The sequence below is a fragment of the Harpia harpyja genome, chromosome 1 (assembly GCF_026419915.1).
Source record: "Harpia harpyja isolate bHarHar1 chromosome 1, bHarHar1 primary haplotype, whole genome shotgun sequence".
Taxonomy (NCBI): domain Eukaryota; kingdom Metazoa; phylum Chordata; class Aves; order Accipitriformes; family Accipitridae; genus Harpia; species Harpia harpyja.
The window spans coordinates 10,949,759-10,964,142 of record NC_068940.1 but is presented as its reverse complement, the minus strand read 5'-3'; the positions used below and the strand labels follow the sequence as shown (position 1 = coordinate 10,964,142).

The 14,384-nt window shown below is 38.8% G+C and overlaps 1 long non-coding RNA gene across 1 annotated transcript in view; it reads left to right on the top strand.

The window, feature by feature from the left end:
• Window positions 1-11,840, top strand: part of LOC128136062 (uncharacterized) — a 34,986-nt gene extending 23,146 nt beyond the window's left edge. The window contains exon 3 of the long non-coding RNA XR_008233247.1: window positions 9,183-11,840. This is a non-coding gene — a long non-coding RNA (uncharacterized LOC128136062). The remainder of the gene's footprint in view (window positions 1-9,182) is intronic.
• The last annotated feature ends 2,544 nt before the right edge of the window (window positions 11,841-14,384 follow it).

Below are 14,384 nucleotides of genomic sequence, written 5' to 3'. Positions count from 1 at the left end.
ACATTTTCAGACACTCAGTTTATATAAACATGCAAAGTCTGGAGGGGTACCCAAGGATTGTCAGCCTGGAAAAATGGTGAGGATTCACTTGCTGGGTCACTAGCTCAAGCGTCCAACCACATTCGTGTCAGGCCCTCAGCTTCTGGATGAAACCGGAGTGAGTTGCCAACAACTGACAAGAGATAACTAGATGTTTTCCATCGTCAGGAAGAACCTACTTCAGACGGGTACACCCTGAAATTTGGACCAGAGTTCAGATCTGTTCTTATTTTGTCTGGTCTCTGCCTGCATGAGACACATGAAGGATTCAGATTCTTACTTACATTTGCCAAAACAATGCTAATATCAGGTCAAACACAAACAATTTAAAATAAACATCACTGAATCTTGGCCTAAACTGGGAAAAAACTGTAAAAACCATCAAGGCTAGCAATAAAGCAGACGGCTGCAGTTACTCGGGCACTATAACATCACTGATACTTACTATACTAAGCACAAAGATTATGGAGCTCCTTGGGCTTCCAAAATTTATTCATGAGACCCACCTGTTCTCTTTATTTTCATAGGCCAAACGCTAGCCCTTGGAGACAGGGACCTTCTTTCTTCATAGAGACTTTCAGTTCCTAACTCAGTGGAGTCCTACTTCTCAGCTGAATCCTACATGTTTGTTCAAGAAATCAAAACACTCATATGCAATGGAGCTGTAAGGAGGCAAAGAAAGATGGGTTTCCCAGCCTCTTCCACTCTGGTTTTCTGTTGAGTAGCAATAGAGCACCAACAGATTTGACAACCAACACAGAGAAAATGCTGGAATTAAGTTCCCTTTAGCTTTATGGCGTTGAGAATACTATTTAAAACAAAAAAAAAAAGGGCGGGGAATGGGGAAGAAAGTAACAGCCGTTTTTGCCAAGTTTTGTTTTTTCCAAACATTTGCTGTTCTGCCCATCGACAGACATATCTGTGCTAGTTTCCTTCCATGTCAAACAATGTCATGCAGTGCGCTCGGTTTGGGTCAGACGCTAACACAAAAAGAGGAGGCGCTGGGGCCTTTCTAAGAGCACATTCATTTGAAAAGGTATTTATTCAGTATATTAAATCAGTTTTCCACTGGGGATGGTTTTGTTCTCAGCATTCCGCTCTCTGAACAGATTTGGAATCAATGCCTGATCTTGCGCCTCTCTTGCAGCTTGCCTTCAGAGTCTTCTCCTTAAGGAAATTATGCATGGAAATTCATTTTTACGAGCTTTTACTGAAACCACAAGTCTGTATCTGAAATATATACTACTGCAAAATTTTGCCCAAAGCTTTGTCTTGGCTATATAAAGAAATTATAGGTGTGGACCAATTTTTGAATTAGCATGAAAACTGCTTTTATGTGCATATGAGAAAGGCCTTTGAAACATCTTGCCAAAGGCTTTTTTGTCTTCTGGTTGTTATAAGAAAACATGGTTGCCCAAAAGAAAAAACCTGATCATGGTTCCACCTTAATCAGATTCACAATCGTGTCCTAATGCAATTTGTCCTAATCCATTTCTAAGGAAGACAACCATTTATGATTTGGAAAGACGTGTGGGAATAAATGTGGCTATATGGAAATCCCCTGAGTCCTTTATGTACTATATTTTACCAGTTCATAAAAAAACCTAATTACATTTTAGAGAAGAAGGCATTATAGATGCGATGTATATTCTAATACAAAAACCCTCTACCCGGGTGTCCTACAATCAAACTGTGCTCAGTTTGCAATATCACAGCACATTTTATATCTCTGTGGCTGGTTTTAGAATAATGATGCCATGCTTAACACATTTTAATACTGATCACACATTTCAGCACATGGCTGAAAATGCTGCTGTGCTTGTTTTGTTTGGTAAAAGAATGCCTTCTGCTTAGTATGGCAGCAAATTGCCCTTGCAGCAAAACAGATAATTACTTGGTGTCCACGGAATAAATTAATTAATACTTGTGCAAATATCTGTACATTCATCCATACACAAAACCCTATATAGTTATTTCATTAAAATTACGTGCTCCAGAGAATGAAGAGACAGTTCAGTGTGTTCAGGAATCTGCTTAGACACATCTATTCCGCCCCGTGCACATGCATGTCGGGAAGTGAAGGGTGGGATGGGAAAGGTACAAGAAAACTCTTCTTTAAGAAAAGACTTAGCTTTATGCACATGAGTTGTCCCATTGGAATTGTGTGAATAAAGCTAACCATAAGTGTTTTGAGGACTGGGGTCCTAAAATAATACAGTAGAGTTCCAAATGTAAATCGGTCGAGGTTTATTTGCACTGAAATTCTTTCATGTGCTATTTCCCTCCATACGCACACATTAAAATATTATAAATGTTATTGTTAGGAATAATTTTGCTATAAACATTACTGACTATAATGAATGGCAAAAAACTGGGGCAGGTCAGCAGTGTAAATAATCAGAGTCTTTCTATTTACCCATTTGTAATAATTAGGAGATCACGTAACTCATGAAATCATAATTATCCAACATTTCATCATTTGTTTTTTCCTTGAAAAGTTTGGGAGGGAATGTTTTCTTTTGCACACTCGCATCTGTGGATGATCATCTGTTCTTTAGCTGGTGAAAACTGAGGTCCTAATTCCAAGCTTGTCTTCTGCCCTGTCCTTTTTGTCGGTGGTTGGTTTCATGTACTGGAAAAGTTGCTGCTGATTAAGAAACAGTGGTTTTGCATGCACGCAGTAAAGGAATTTTTTTTTGTTTGTTTGCCTGATGAAAAATAGAGCTCCGTTGAAGTCAAAGGATTGTTTTATACAGGACTGCAAGATAGAAAAATTTGGCTCTGTTCCAAACTGGAGCAAAACTTAAAATAGTGGAGTTGCCTCTGAAGGAAAATGCCGTTACTTGTTCAAAACACGTTGCTCTTATTTTGTGTAGCTATAATGTTAAATAAGACAAATGGGAAGAAAATAAAGTGAAAGGCTGTCAAAAATTAAAAGTGTGTTTGAATCCCCAAATATCAAAGCAATATTTCAGTATGAAATTATTTTTTTAAGATTTTCTGAATAAAATATTGCAAAGCATTTCAATTTTTAAAAATTTGCATATTTCAAAAGCAAAGTTTCCTCAAAGTGTCTTAAAAAAAAAAAAGAAAATCAAGTGCTTCTTCATGAGAAAGTTAGAACGTTAGGTTTTCTCCTTTCTTTTTTAATTATTTACATTTAAACACATGGATGTGCAATATCCCTGCTTGTTCTAATGATTCTCTATGTAGTGTACCATATGACTGAAAAATAATTGATTTACCCCTTGAAACCTTGTAGTTACTGTCAGAATAAATTTTGACATTCAGGAAACTTCATGCCTTAGCAGCAGCACTGACAATCAAAGACTCAGAACAAACTTCAGGGGGGGAAAAGGTGCTTTATAAGAACAACTTTACTGGTACCTTCTAACAAGAAGGACCATGATTAGATGCCTCCTGATGCATAAGCAGAACATGAAGTAATTCATAACAACTGAGTGAAGTTTAGTTTCCAAGAAAATACAAAGTCTCCAACACGTTTACAGTTAAATAGAAAGTGAGACACAATATATTTTTGTTTCAGTGCACTGCATGAGTACATCTCCAAACCGAAGTCCTAATTAATGTATGAACCAAACATTGCAGCAACTAAACCCATCTCATTTCAAGTTACTATATACACACATACATATACACAAAACGGAACTGCTCTCCTTTGATTTTTATTGTTATCATTTTGGTTTGTTGTGGGGTTTAGTTTTTTTGCTATGTTGGATCTTGCTTTTATTTGTAAAATAATTTCTCCCTATGTATTTGGTTTCAATGTTTGGCATATGTTTCTTACACACTTATCGCATCACATGCAGCCCTGGACACCATCACTGCTCCAGACGACTCCGCTGGGCAAACTTTGCAGACAAAAAGAAACTTTTTAATGTTGAAGAATATTAGAACTAGTACAGAATTGATGTGTTCTGAACTGATGGGCAATCAGCATCCAAAAGTGAAAATCTAATCAGGTGTGAAAATAAACATGTGCTTACCTTGAGACATTTCGGAAAGAATGGTTGTCAAAGAATAGACATTCAACACTTTCTGAAATTTTGCCTTCTTTACACTGGATGTCCAAAAATAAAGGTACCCAAAAATCTTTTTTTTTTTTTTATATTTAATTTTAGATTTATTAAATCTGAAAGTTGCAGACATAGTTTTTGCAAGCTCAGCATGTTCAATATGTAACTTTGAGTACCTTTAACAAGACAAGACTGATTTTCGTATTGGGAAGATTAATTTCTCATTGCTGTTGTTGTATAAGTACAGGCCTGTTTTCCTTTGTAATAAATAAAGCTAAGTCAACACATGTAACCACCGGTATAATACGTGCATGTTGTGAAACCTGCCCTGACTCAAATCTGTTTAATGGTTTTCCACTGAAAATTCAACATCTGCCAACACCACACAAATCTTGATAACTGATGTCATCATGAACCTATTAAGCCTTGGTTTTTAACATGCTAGGAAAACAAAGGGTTTATGGAAGACTGCTAACAGAGGGCTAAATCCTGGAGCCCTTATTCAACAGTAGGAATTGTTCCTTAAGTAAGGTGTGAGTAAGAACATCTTAAGCCTGACAGAATGTAAGCAAGCTCTTGTTCCACATTAAATTTAATTAGCCAAGTCATTCATGAAAATGACACCGTAAGATATGAAACCTGTCACTGCAAATCACCTTTCGTCACTGAGGCTGATTTGGGAATGCATGTCCTGCCACACCAGCTACTGGCTTTGATGTGTCACAGCTGTGATACTGCAGAAAGGAAAAGCCATTTAAATAGAGGGGGAGCTCTGGAGGAGTCAGGCATTTCCCCCTAAGGATCTGAAACTTCTCAGCAGAGGCCATCCAGAGATACATATTGAATAAAAAGGTCCTCATCCTAAAATCTCGTAACATGCCTGCAGGATCCCTGTAGCTGTAGCTAGGGGAAAAGCTGTGTAGCATTGAAACAGTAAGGAGCATCCATCCAGATAAAGGAGGAATCCCATGTTATCTCTAACATCCATACACCTGCGAAACTGATAATGCCTATCCAGCAGTTCGTTTCCTGGGCACAGAGGTGGTTAATCAAAGTTACAGCATAAGACCTGTGGGGGAGGGAAAGTCATTTAATTAATGTGCCAGATATCCTTGCCAAAGCTTTTGCCAAGATTAGGTTCAGATTGTAAAGAAATCTCCAAGAGAAGGATAATTCTCAACACCTGCGGGCACTTTTATTAGCTGCTTGCACAGAATAGAAAACCTTATGTTAAAGTATTTGTCTCTGCTCTACCAAACTGACCTCACATGCTTTTATCTGGCCATAACCATAAGCAGATTTTAAAGCAGGCTGCAGAAGAGATTGTTAATGGGCGAGTGCTCTGTGGCAAATCCACTTGAATAAAGTAACCTGTGGATGGAAGCAATCATATAAAGCTGTTCAAAAGGGATGCCGTCAAAATTCACTGTCAAGGGTAGATTCAGGTGCGTAGAGGAGGAAGAAAGTGAGAGAGATCACTAGGATCTTTAACACACCCAGAAGAGGCATCCACCTAACACAGCATTATACTGGATCCAGGTCCAGGCCACCAGGGCAGAACCTTGGCTTTGTTAAGGGGAACAGCAAAATTCCCTGTGAATCTCTCAGTTTTTTCCCCTGAAAAAAACTCAGCCATCTTTTTGCATTTTTCTTTGGTTGGTTGGGTGGTGGTGGTTGTTGTTTTTTGTTTTTTGTGGGTTTTTTTTTCCAGAGGCAGTTGATTCTACAACACTCTGCAGAAGAAGGTTCAAAAGTTGAATGTGTGGCCACAATGCTTTTAAGAAAACAAAACCTCAGTAAACACCTGATGCGTTTAGAAACAGATTACAATAAATCTAGGAAATTATTATGTTTTGGTACTGCATAATGTAACTCCTCATTAAAAGAAATTAAAGTGAATTTAAGGTTTGTTTATCTGTATTTTGTTGTGAAATAATTTGTTTGCATCTGAAATGAACAGTTACAACTGCCTAGTGGAGACTTGTGGAATTGTTACTCACCCTTGACCCAACAGTATGCACTTTCAGCACATATAAACACATAGGCATGTGGATAGACATGTGCAACCCAATTTCTGCGACCGTTTGTGGCAGTGAAACACAAATTCTCAAATGTTCATCATTCCATGCAGTTTAAACAGTCTCTCTTTAATCTGTTTTATCCATTTAAATAATATTTTTCTGGGGTTCAGAAAACTCCTACCTTTTTTCTAGCTAGAACAGCAGCAAAAGGGCTCTGATTTCCATTCTTATAGTCCTGATGAAATAAAAATACTACTAATTATAAAAAAAAATCAACATCTGTGACTTTGGAAAATATAGTAAAAATCTTTAGTTTTTCAAGAAATAGTCTTGAAACATTGCCCTGAGTTTTGGTAATGTTACTGTTCTGGTTGCATTTTCTTGTTCCTGCCTCAGCTGCACCAGAATCCTTTTAAATAAAACGTTAATGACAACTCACAGCTCGGTAATTTCAGGTCGGATTCTTCCCTCTTCACTGATGCTAACTAGTACCTTATTCTGCAAGAACCTAAGTCACCTAAATAAGCGATGATGATAATGAATAAATGACCAGGGACATCAGGAAAGCTGCAATGAATCTAAACCTTAAGTCATCTGTCCTTCCATTTTTTCCCTGTAAACATCACAAAAACAGTGAATCACCCTAAATATTGATTACCCTTTATATCAGGTAGGGTGATTTATGGCGCTTACCACCTACTGTGCTGGCAATGTTGCATGCTATAAAGTGCTGCATGAGGTAAGGAAAGCAGAGCTGTGATAGAGCCCTGCCACTTGCAGTCATTTGCAGAGGAAATGCAGAATCAGATACTGACGACCATGATCCTAAAATTCGGGAGGCAAGGCCCTCCCACAGCCTCTGAGAATATTGCAGCTGATCTAATAGCTCACACAGCAAAGCAACTCCTAAGCAAATATATCAGTTCAGAGCTGACGTCGCTTCTTAACTTTCAGAAATCTGAATATAGTCTTAATTAAAACTAAGTTTGCACGCATTATACACTATAAATCTGTAACTATGATTAGCTTTTACAAAGCAGATCATGAAAAAAAAGCAAATGTATTAGGATATTCCTAAAGGTATTCATTCATGCTTGTCCAGGAAGGTAAAACTGCTGTTAGAGCTTTTACACTATACTTCCTAACTTTCCAAGTCACAAGCAAAAGAGCAATCCAGCACTTCCTGTTTATTGGTTCTCTCCACACTCCAAATTCAAGGGGATGGCCTTCTCCTGCCATTACGTTACAACTTACAATGATTTTAAACCTATCTCTAGAAATTTACTTTGAAAACAATTCTGAGTATATCTATTGAACAGCCATCTTTTACAAGACTGAACTTAATACTTAAGACACCATTTTTGGTACAATAAAGACCAAAGGCAGCTGTGCAGATATCCTCATTAGCATTGCTGATACAGGTTTATCTGGATAAAACCTAACTACTCAACTTGCTACGAACAATGGAATAAGAAATGAGGCAGACTTCTGTAAAACGTAACACACTTCTGTGTTCTGTGGAATTTGCTCATGCCCCAGCCCTACGGAGTACATACATCTGAGTTTTACACCTGACTAGTTCCACCAGTTGAAAAAGGGTTACTCATGCGTATCATGTTAAATGTGAAAATAAGTGCCTGCAGGATCATAAGGAGCAACACAGGCACTGAAAAGACAGCATAATCTTGATGGGCAAATAGCAAACATGTTCCTCCACGAAAAAAAAAAAAGTGAGCCTGACATAATAGCTTCATCAATGCAAATCTGGCAAACGCAGCACCATGGAGGCTGGCTGCAATTTTTCCACTATAAGTCTGACCTGTAACTCATTAACCCAACAGTAAAACAGTATTCACCTCATTTTTAGTTCTTCGAAGCACTCAAAGGAAAAAGAAACTGGAATGAGGTTTTATTCCCCTCCCCTGGAAAAGGGACAAGACATGCCATATTTGTAAAATTTCATAAACACTAGAAAAAGACTATAAAAGAATCTATGCCTGACCTATTGAATGTATTCATACAGCACTCCGAATGGCTTTCGTGATTTTTTTGTCCACATTAATGCCATTAGATTGTAACTTTTCTTTGATATTGCATTGTTCTCACATAAAAATAAACAAACCCTCCTGTAACACCAAAATTGCAAAGGTTCAAGACCAATGATAAAAGTGCTGCTGCTTTATTTCCCTGGGTACTTGCCACCTGCCCCATGGCTAACACTGTATTCCGTAACACTTCTGGGTATTTCTGCAAAGCCCACAATGCCACCAGAATGACTTCTAAATCTCTTCCTAGAACTTGAGTTCATGAACGACTGTTAGTTTAGGAAGTATTCATGGGAGCTGTTTCACCAAATACTAACACTGCTTTCTCTTTCATGGGATTGTGCAGAATTTAAGACAACCTAAAACTGAGCCCACGGTTGTTGGTTTTGCATGGGTTTATCAGAGTCTAACTGAAAACAGGCCCATAAATAAAACATCAGGCCATTTTTTTTTCCTGTTATCCTCACTAGGATAAGATTAGATCACACAAAGGTCATAGTATGTGAAAAATTGTGAAGCATTAAATTAGACCCCTTTAATGGGAATAAAACCAGTACTTCCCAAATTCCTTCAGGAAACTCAGATGGGTGGCTCACTTGGAAATTTCCAAGCAACTGGCTGAAGAACTTCACTCCAGCTTCCCCAAACAAGTATAAGCTGTCATTGTTGAAGAATTTGAGAGTGATTTCCTTCCTTTAGTTTTTGTATAAACCTCCTAACTAAAGCACTGCAACTTCTAGATAAAGGAGCATAGGTCCTTGCAACCATGGAAACAAAAGATTATTTTTACTTTCTTTGATAAAATGTAGTCTTTCCTACCTTGAATCCCCCTATCTCATTATTTACTTTTTTTTTTCTTAAGGTCACTGAATTTCCAGGTTGCCCCTTGACAGTAGCAAAAGTCACCCATAAGTTACCAATGCACACAGACTAACCAACCCACTACCTTTCCCCTGCTCTGCAAATTGTCTAGTTAATACATCACCACTAAACTCAGAGATTCCTAGCCTCTACTTTGGTGTTTTCTGTTTCTGTTTCAGACCAGAGAAGACCCCGTCTGCCTTAAAGCCTGCCTGCTTTCTTCCAGCCTTATTAGCTGATGTAAAGAAAGAAGATACGACTTCCTACACTCCTGGGTAGTACTCTGCCTGTCATCTTGGAGATCAGAAAGACTGCAGAGCTTTCTGGGAAGAATCCTTCTTTTGTTTTTATGTCTGCACTCCAAGCCCTGTAATTAATGCTGCACAAGCACAGATATGCATAACTCTTACAAGTGACTATTTTTCAGTATCGATGCCAAAAATGCAACCTATTGGGATTTGTGTTTTTAAGCCGCATAGCAGAGGCTGATCAGCACTGTGTCCGCAGTCTGGAGGCAAACGCCTGCGCTTATACAGGCAAATTACAGGTCTGGATGAACAGCGAGAACAAGCTCTTCATTCCTGCAGGATTTTCTTTACTGCCAGGGCTGGTTCTATAAAATACGACCTTCAAATGGAGGGGAGGCCTAATCCTATTCTGAGTTACGCGTGCCTAATTTCAAAGCTTTATGCTTGGGCACTATCCACATTGAGACAGATACCGCATGTTGCTCACTCTTCCTCCTCTTCACACGCTTTTATCGCTGAGATGCAGTTCTACAAAATTGCTTTAGAAAGCAGTAGTTTGAGAGACTGTATCCCCGTTTCCTCCAGTAAAGCGTAGCCGTATGGACATTACAAACACTATCATTTCTTTTTGTCTTTCCTCTTCTTGGAAACGTTGGTTTCTAATGGGTTAAAAATCTGCTGTTAAGCACTGGCCATTTTAAGGTGTATTCTTCTCCCCTGCTGATTTGCCCTCTGACCTTCTGGGGGCCAGGGCGGCTGCAGACTTCATTTTTACTCTATTTCCTGGTCTCTCTCCTGGCTGTGCACTCAATGTTTCCACAGCAGATTAATGACAGCTAATAATATCTGATATATCTGGACATTGCCACATAATGAGTTGCAGTCCCACTGGGTCCCCGAAGTGTCACTACTAACAAATTCACCAGAGCTGCACATAATTAGCATGTAAAGGGAGTGATCATGCAGTAAATCTGGAGGGGAAGATGGATAGCCCATGAGAAAAAAAATATAAGGAAAAAATACTGTTCTTAACACTCATTGGTAAATGTATGTTTCTCGCCATGAATATTTTCTTGATAACAAACTGTGGACAGGTTACCTTTACAGTAACATTATTCCTTCCACGGCTGATAGGCAGAATTTCATTATGCCACTGCTAATGTTACAATATTTCTGCAAAATGTCACCATATGTAAATTAGAAGAGGTTAGGGTTTCTGTCTTAGTTTTCTTTCAAGATGCACTGTCCCTTTCTGCTATGGCCTAATTGCCCCTTCTACTAGTTTACAGACATGCTAACATTGACCCAACCTCGCAAAATACAGTCTGCACTGGAGGATCTTCCTTCTCCACTAGCTAAATCAGAATGAAGAAACTCAACATGTGACGACAGAGGGAGCAAAGACCCAAGAGTAGAAAGTAGCTTACTTGATGAGGTTTTATCCAAAGTACCATCTTTCCTGACACATCAGAAAATACCAAAAAAAGAAAAACGGGGTGCACGGACAATGTGAGTTACCTGACCTGATCTGAACACGGGTCTCTACCTTGCGACCACCTGGCTGCCCATCACACACTAAGTGCTGCCTGCAGTCTGGATCTGTGCAGGCAAAGAGGCTTTCCCAGGAGAAGGAGGTTGACAAGGAGCAGATGAATTGTCCTGATGGGCTGTATTCACCCTGAAGAGCCCTGAACTGGGCATCTCTGCTCTATTTTAAGTCATTCATTCCTCCTCATTAGAAACCATTGCTCACCAATGCTAAAGACTTCATTTTGGTTTGAGGCTGTGTCATTTACAGGCCTTTTGCTGCTTTGACATCTGGGTGGAAACGCTTGCATTTACATGACTCCCAGCTCTGAGGTTTATTTGGGCAACTGGCCAAAACGTGGTTAATTCAAAGTGTAAGGTTTTTTTAAAAATTATTATTATTATTTTGCTGAACAGAGAGGCCTTCGGCCCTGAAGGCTTCAGCCTTTAAATTGTTCTTGTTCATAAGGCGCTGCTTCTGCCCTTTGAGAGGGAAAAAAGTTAACAAGGAAGCCTCACTTCCAAAACCAAACCCAAATCCCCAAAAAACAAACAAAAAGTTCTGTATATAACACATAAATTTTCCCATGATAAATAATTATTTAGAGATGTGAAAAATTCATAAGGGCTTACTCTAATCTCTGTAGCCGCCTTCTGCAGAGCAAGAGCTCAGCCAGGAGAGCCTTGTGATCCTCAGGCTGAGCAAGCACGAGCTGACTCAGAACCAATTTTATATCAAAGGCAGAAATGGCACAGAGCTCGGGTACCAGCCCCTGTTTGTGATGCTCATGAGCACTATCAATAAACCTCAGCACTTTTAAGAGTGTGAACTGCTACTCAGCAGTGCAGGGAAACACCCTGGAAGTAGCAGCTGCTCCTGTCCACTATTGCATTCCTCTTCCTGTCATTAGCCAAGTGCTCATGAGCCCCTCGGATCAGCTCGGAAGCTCTGAAAATTTCTGTATTCGCAACTCATACTGAATTTCATGCTGGCTCATGTTCTGTTGGAGAATCACCTTTTGGAGTCACGTGACTTTAGCTTTTATCCTTTTTTTTAAAAAGAAAGTTTCCACACTGGATGTTGAACAGAAAAATAGAAACCCTAGAGGCTTAAAAACAGCACAGTTAATTAAGAAGTAAGTATTTCTTTTAAAAATCCCACAAGTTTTGCACCTTAGAAAGGGCAATCCTACTGGTTTTCAGGAAAAAAAAAAAAGGAAAAAAGAAAAAAAGAAAAATTAAAAATCTTTAAACTCTTCCTGACAAATAACAACTTTAATTTTGAATCCCTTGTTCTACTGCCTTCTCTGCAATCCATATGGTAACTATCAGCACAATTATTCATTTCAAGATTCACCTTTTCACATCATTTCCTTGTATATAAAAAGACCTAAATGAAAAAAAAAAACCAACCAAAACGCAACAAGAAGGCTTATATTGTTTATCTTGTTTTTAATGAAAGAACGAAGCTCACAGACTATCCAGCTCCCACAAGGGCCTTTTTTTATGCCATCTTAATGATAATTAACTGACAGTGATTGATGGCTAGTACTGAGGTAACAGAAGATACAACTGCACCATTCTATCCAATTCACTTCTCTATTTATTTGTGAGTCCTTGTTTATTTCTGAGTAACATCAAATGAATTATTTGTCCAATTTGAATTTCACATTTAAGGTTCATCGGAAACACATTTGCCCAGTTGTTCTGTCACCTTGCTGACTGGGATTTCATATCCTCAAATTTCATTCTGTGTCAAGTTTAGGGAAAGCAACTACTTTGGCATTAGAAATAAAAGAAAACACTCACATACATTTCCATATGTTTTGTAGGGAAAAGTATTTCTACTGGAAAATGGGCCCTGGTGCACTGAGGCCATACAGAATTTTTGAATATGTCCATGTGGAATTTTGTTGAAGGGAACATGAGTCTTTTTTAGCTTAATTTCAAAATATTGTTGTTAGCATTGTAGACAGCTCTAGGGATATTTTTTATATGCACTGAACTGTTTTACTACAAAATCACCTTTGCTGAAAAACTCCCAGAGTCTCACATCCAACTTTGGTCTTGCTGAATCTCTCAGCATCTCATACATTGTCTAGAATGACTACACGAAATGACTACATTTTATGCTTTATTCTTCAAATCTACTGTTTTAAATAATTGTTGCCATTATGCTGGTTGTGTCAGCCTTAAAATTTTGTATATACATCAACTGTTTTACAAGCTTTTTGAAGAGGTCTATTGCTTTACCAGGAAAATGGTCCAATTTGAAATGCGTATGTTACACAGAAGACCTCATGTTTTAAATTTCTTCATCTGACAGGTGAATTCTCTCTAGTATTTTATCACTTGTTACATTTAAATGATATTATTTTAACTGCTTTTCTGAAAGACTCTTTCTTTCTTTTATTGGTTGAAAGAAAAATAAGTTCTTTTTAGACATGCAGCGTTCCCTTAACAGCTTCACTGCCCTTTTAGTGTGTCATTACATATAACAAAATGTACACACAATGCATCCCTTGGGAGTTGAAGCTTATCACGGTGCAGTACTTTCAAAGTGAATGTTTTATACCATTTGGCACCCCGAGGACATGTGAGGTGACACCACTAATCTCTCAGGAGAGACATCACTGATTTCTTACAGGTCTCACTGATGAAGAAATTAGTCAATAATTATATTTTGTAAATTCTAGCAGCCTTTTCTTTGTTTCCCATCCCCCCATAAGATGGAGGTTGTGGTAAAACTGCATCTGACCGGGCCTCAAGGCATGTTCAGTTTTTGCCTACCTTTATGCCTTCCTTGATGAGAGTAACAAATCAAGTTTAAGCATCCCGTACTAAAGGATCCCTCACCAAGTCAGACACTGCTAAGCCCCGACTACGAGGTAAGACTTCCATGGAGGTCTATCAACAAGTCTCAATCATCTGTACCGGTTATTGCTCGGGGACAAGGGACATCTATTTCCACCCAGGGGCTGCCTGCTGTCACTGAAGCATCCTTTTCCAATACAATCAGTGATCATTTGACACACGGGGGACTTCCAGGATTATGGCCAATAAACCTTCCCCACTATGAGAAGAACAACTAGTGGCCATGAATCATGCATTTGTGAGCACTAGAGAAGATGGACAATACATAAATACCTCCTTACTCAAATGATTTTTGAGGAATGCCTTCCTTAAGAATAGGCTGGGAAATGTTGGTCTGTGCACAAGAGAACATACCCCTGCCTCATGCAGAAATGACATGGTCCCACTGCTTCACAGACAACTACAAATGGAAAAAACGATTGCAAGAAAACTGAAGGTGATTTTTTTTTTTTGCTTCAACTGAAGGAACAAAGTAGCAACAACAAATGATTTTGTGTCAAAAGAAGCCTTCCAAGTGACCTGAAATTGAACATTTCCTTCTCACGTACTGCAAGCAAAGCAAAGGACACGATGCACTGAAGTTGCGACAGAGGAACTGGGATAGGCATTTTTACCTCTCGTGCTACTGACTGGCACCTCGATGCAAACCTATCTTCCTGCTGAATGAAGTTGAACCGAACACCCCCTGCCCTCCTCAGGAAAGGATCCTGGCCACCGGGTAATTGCGTATTT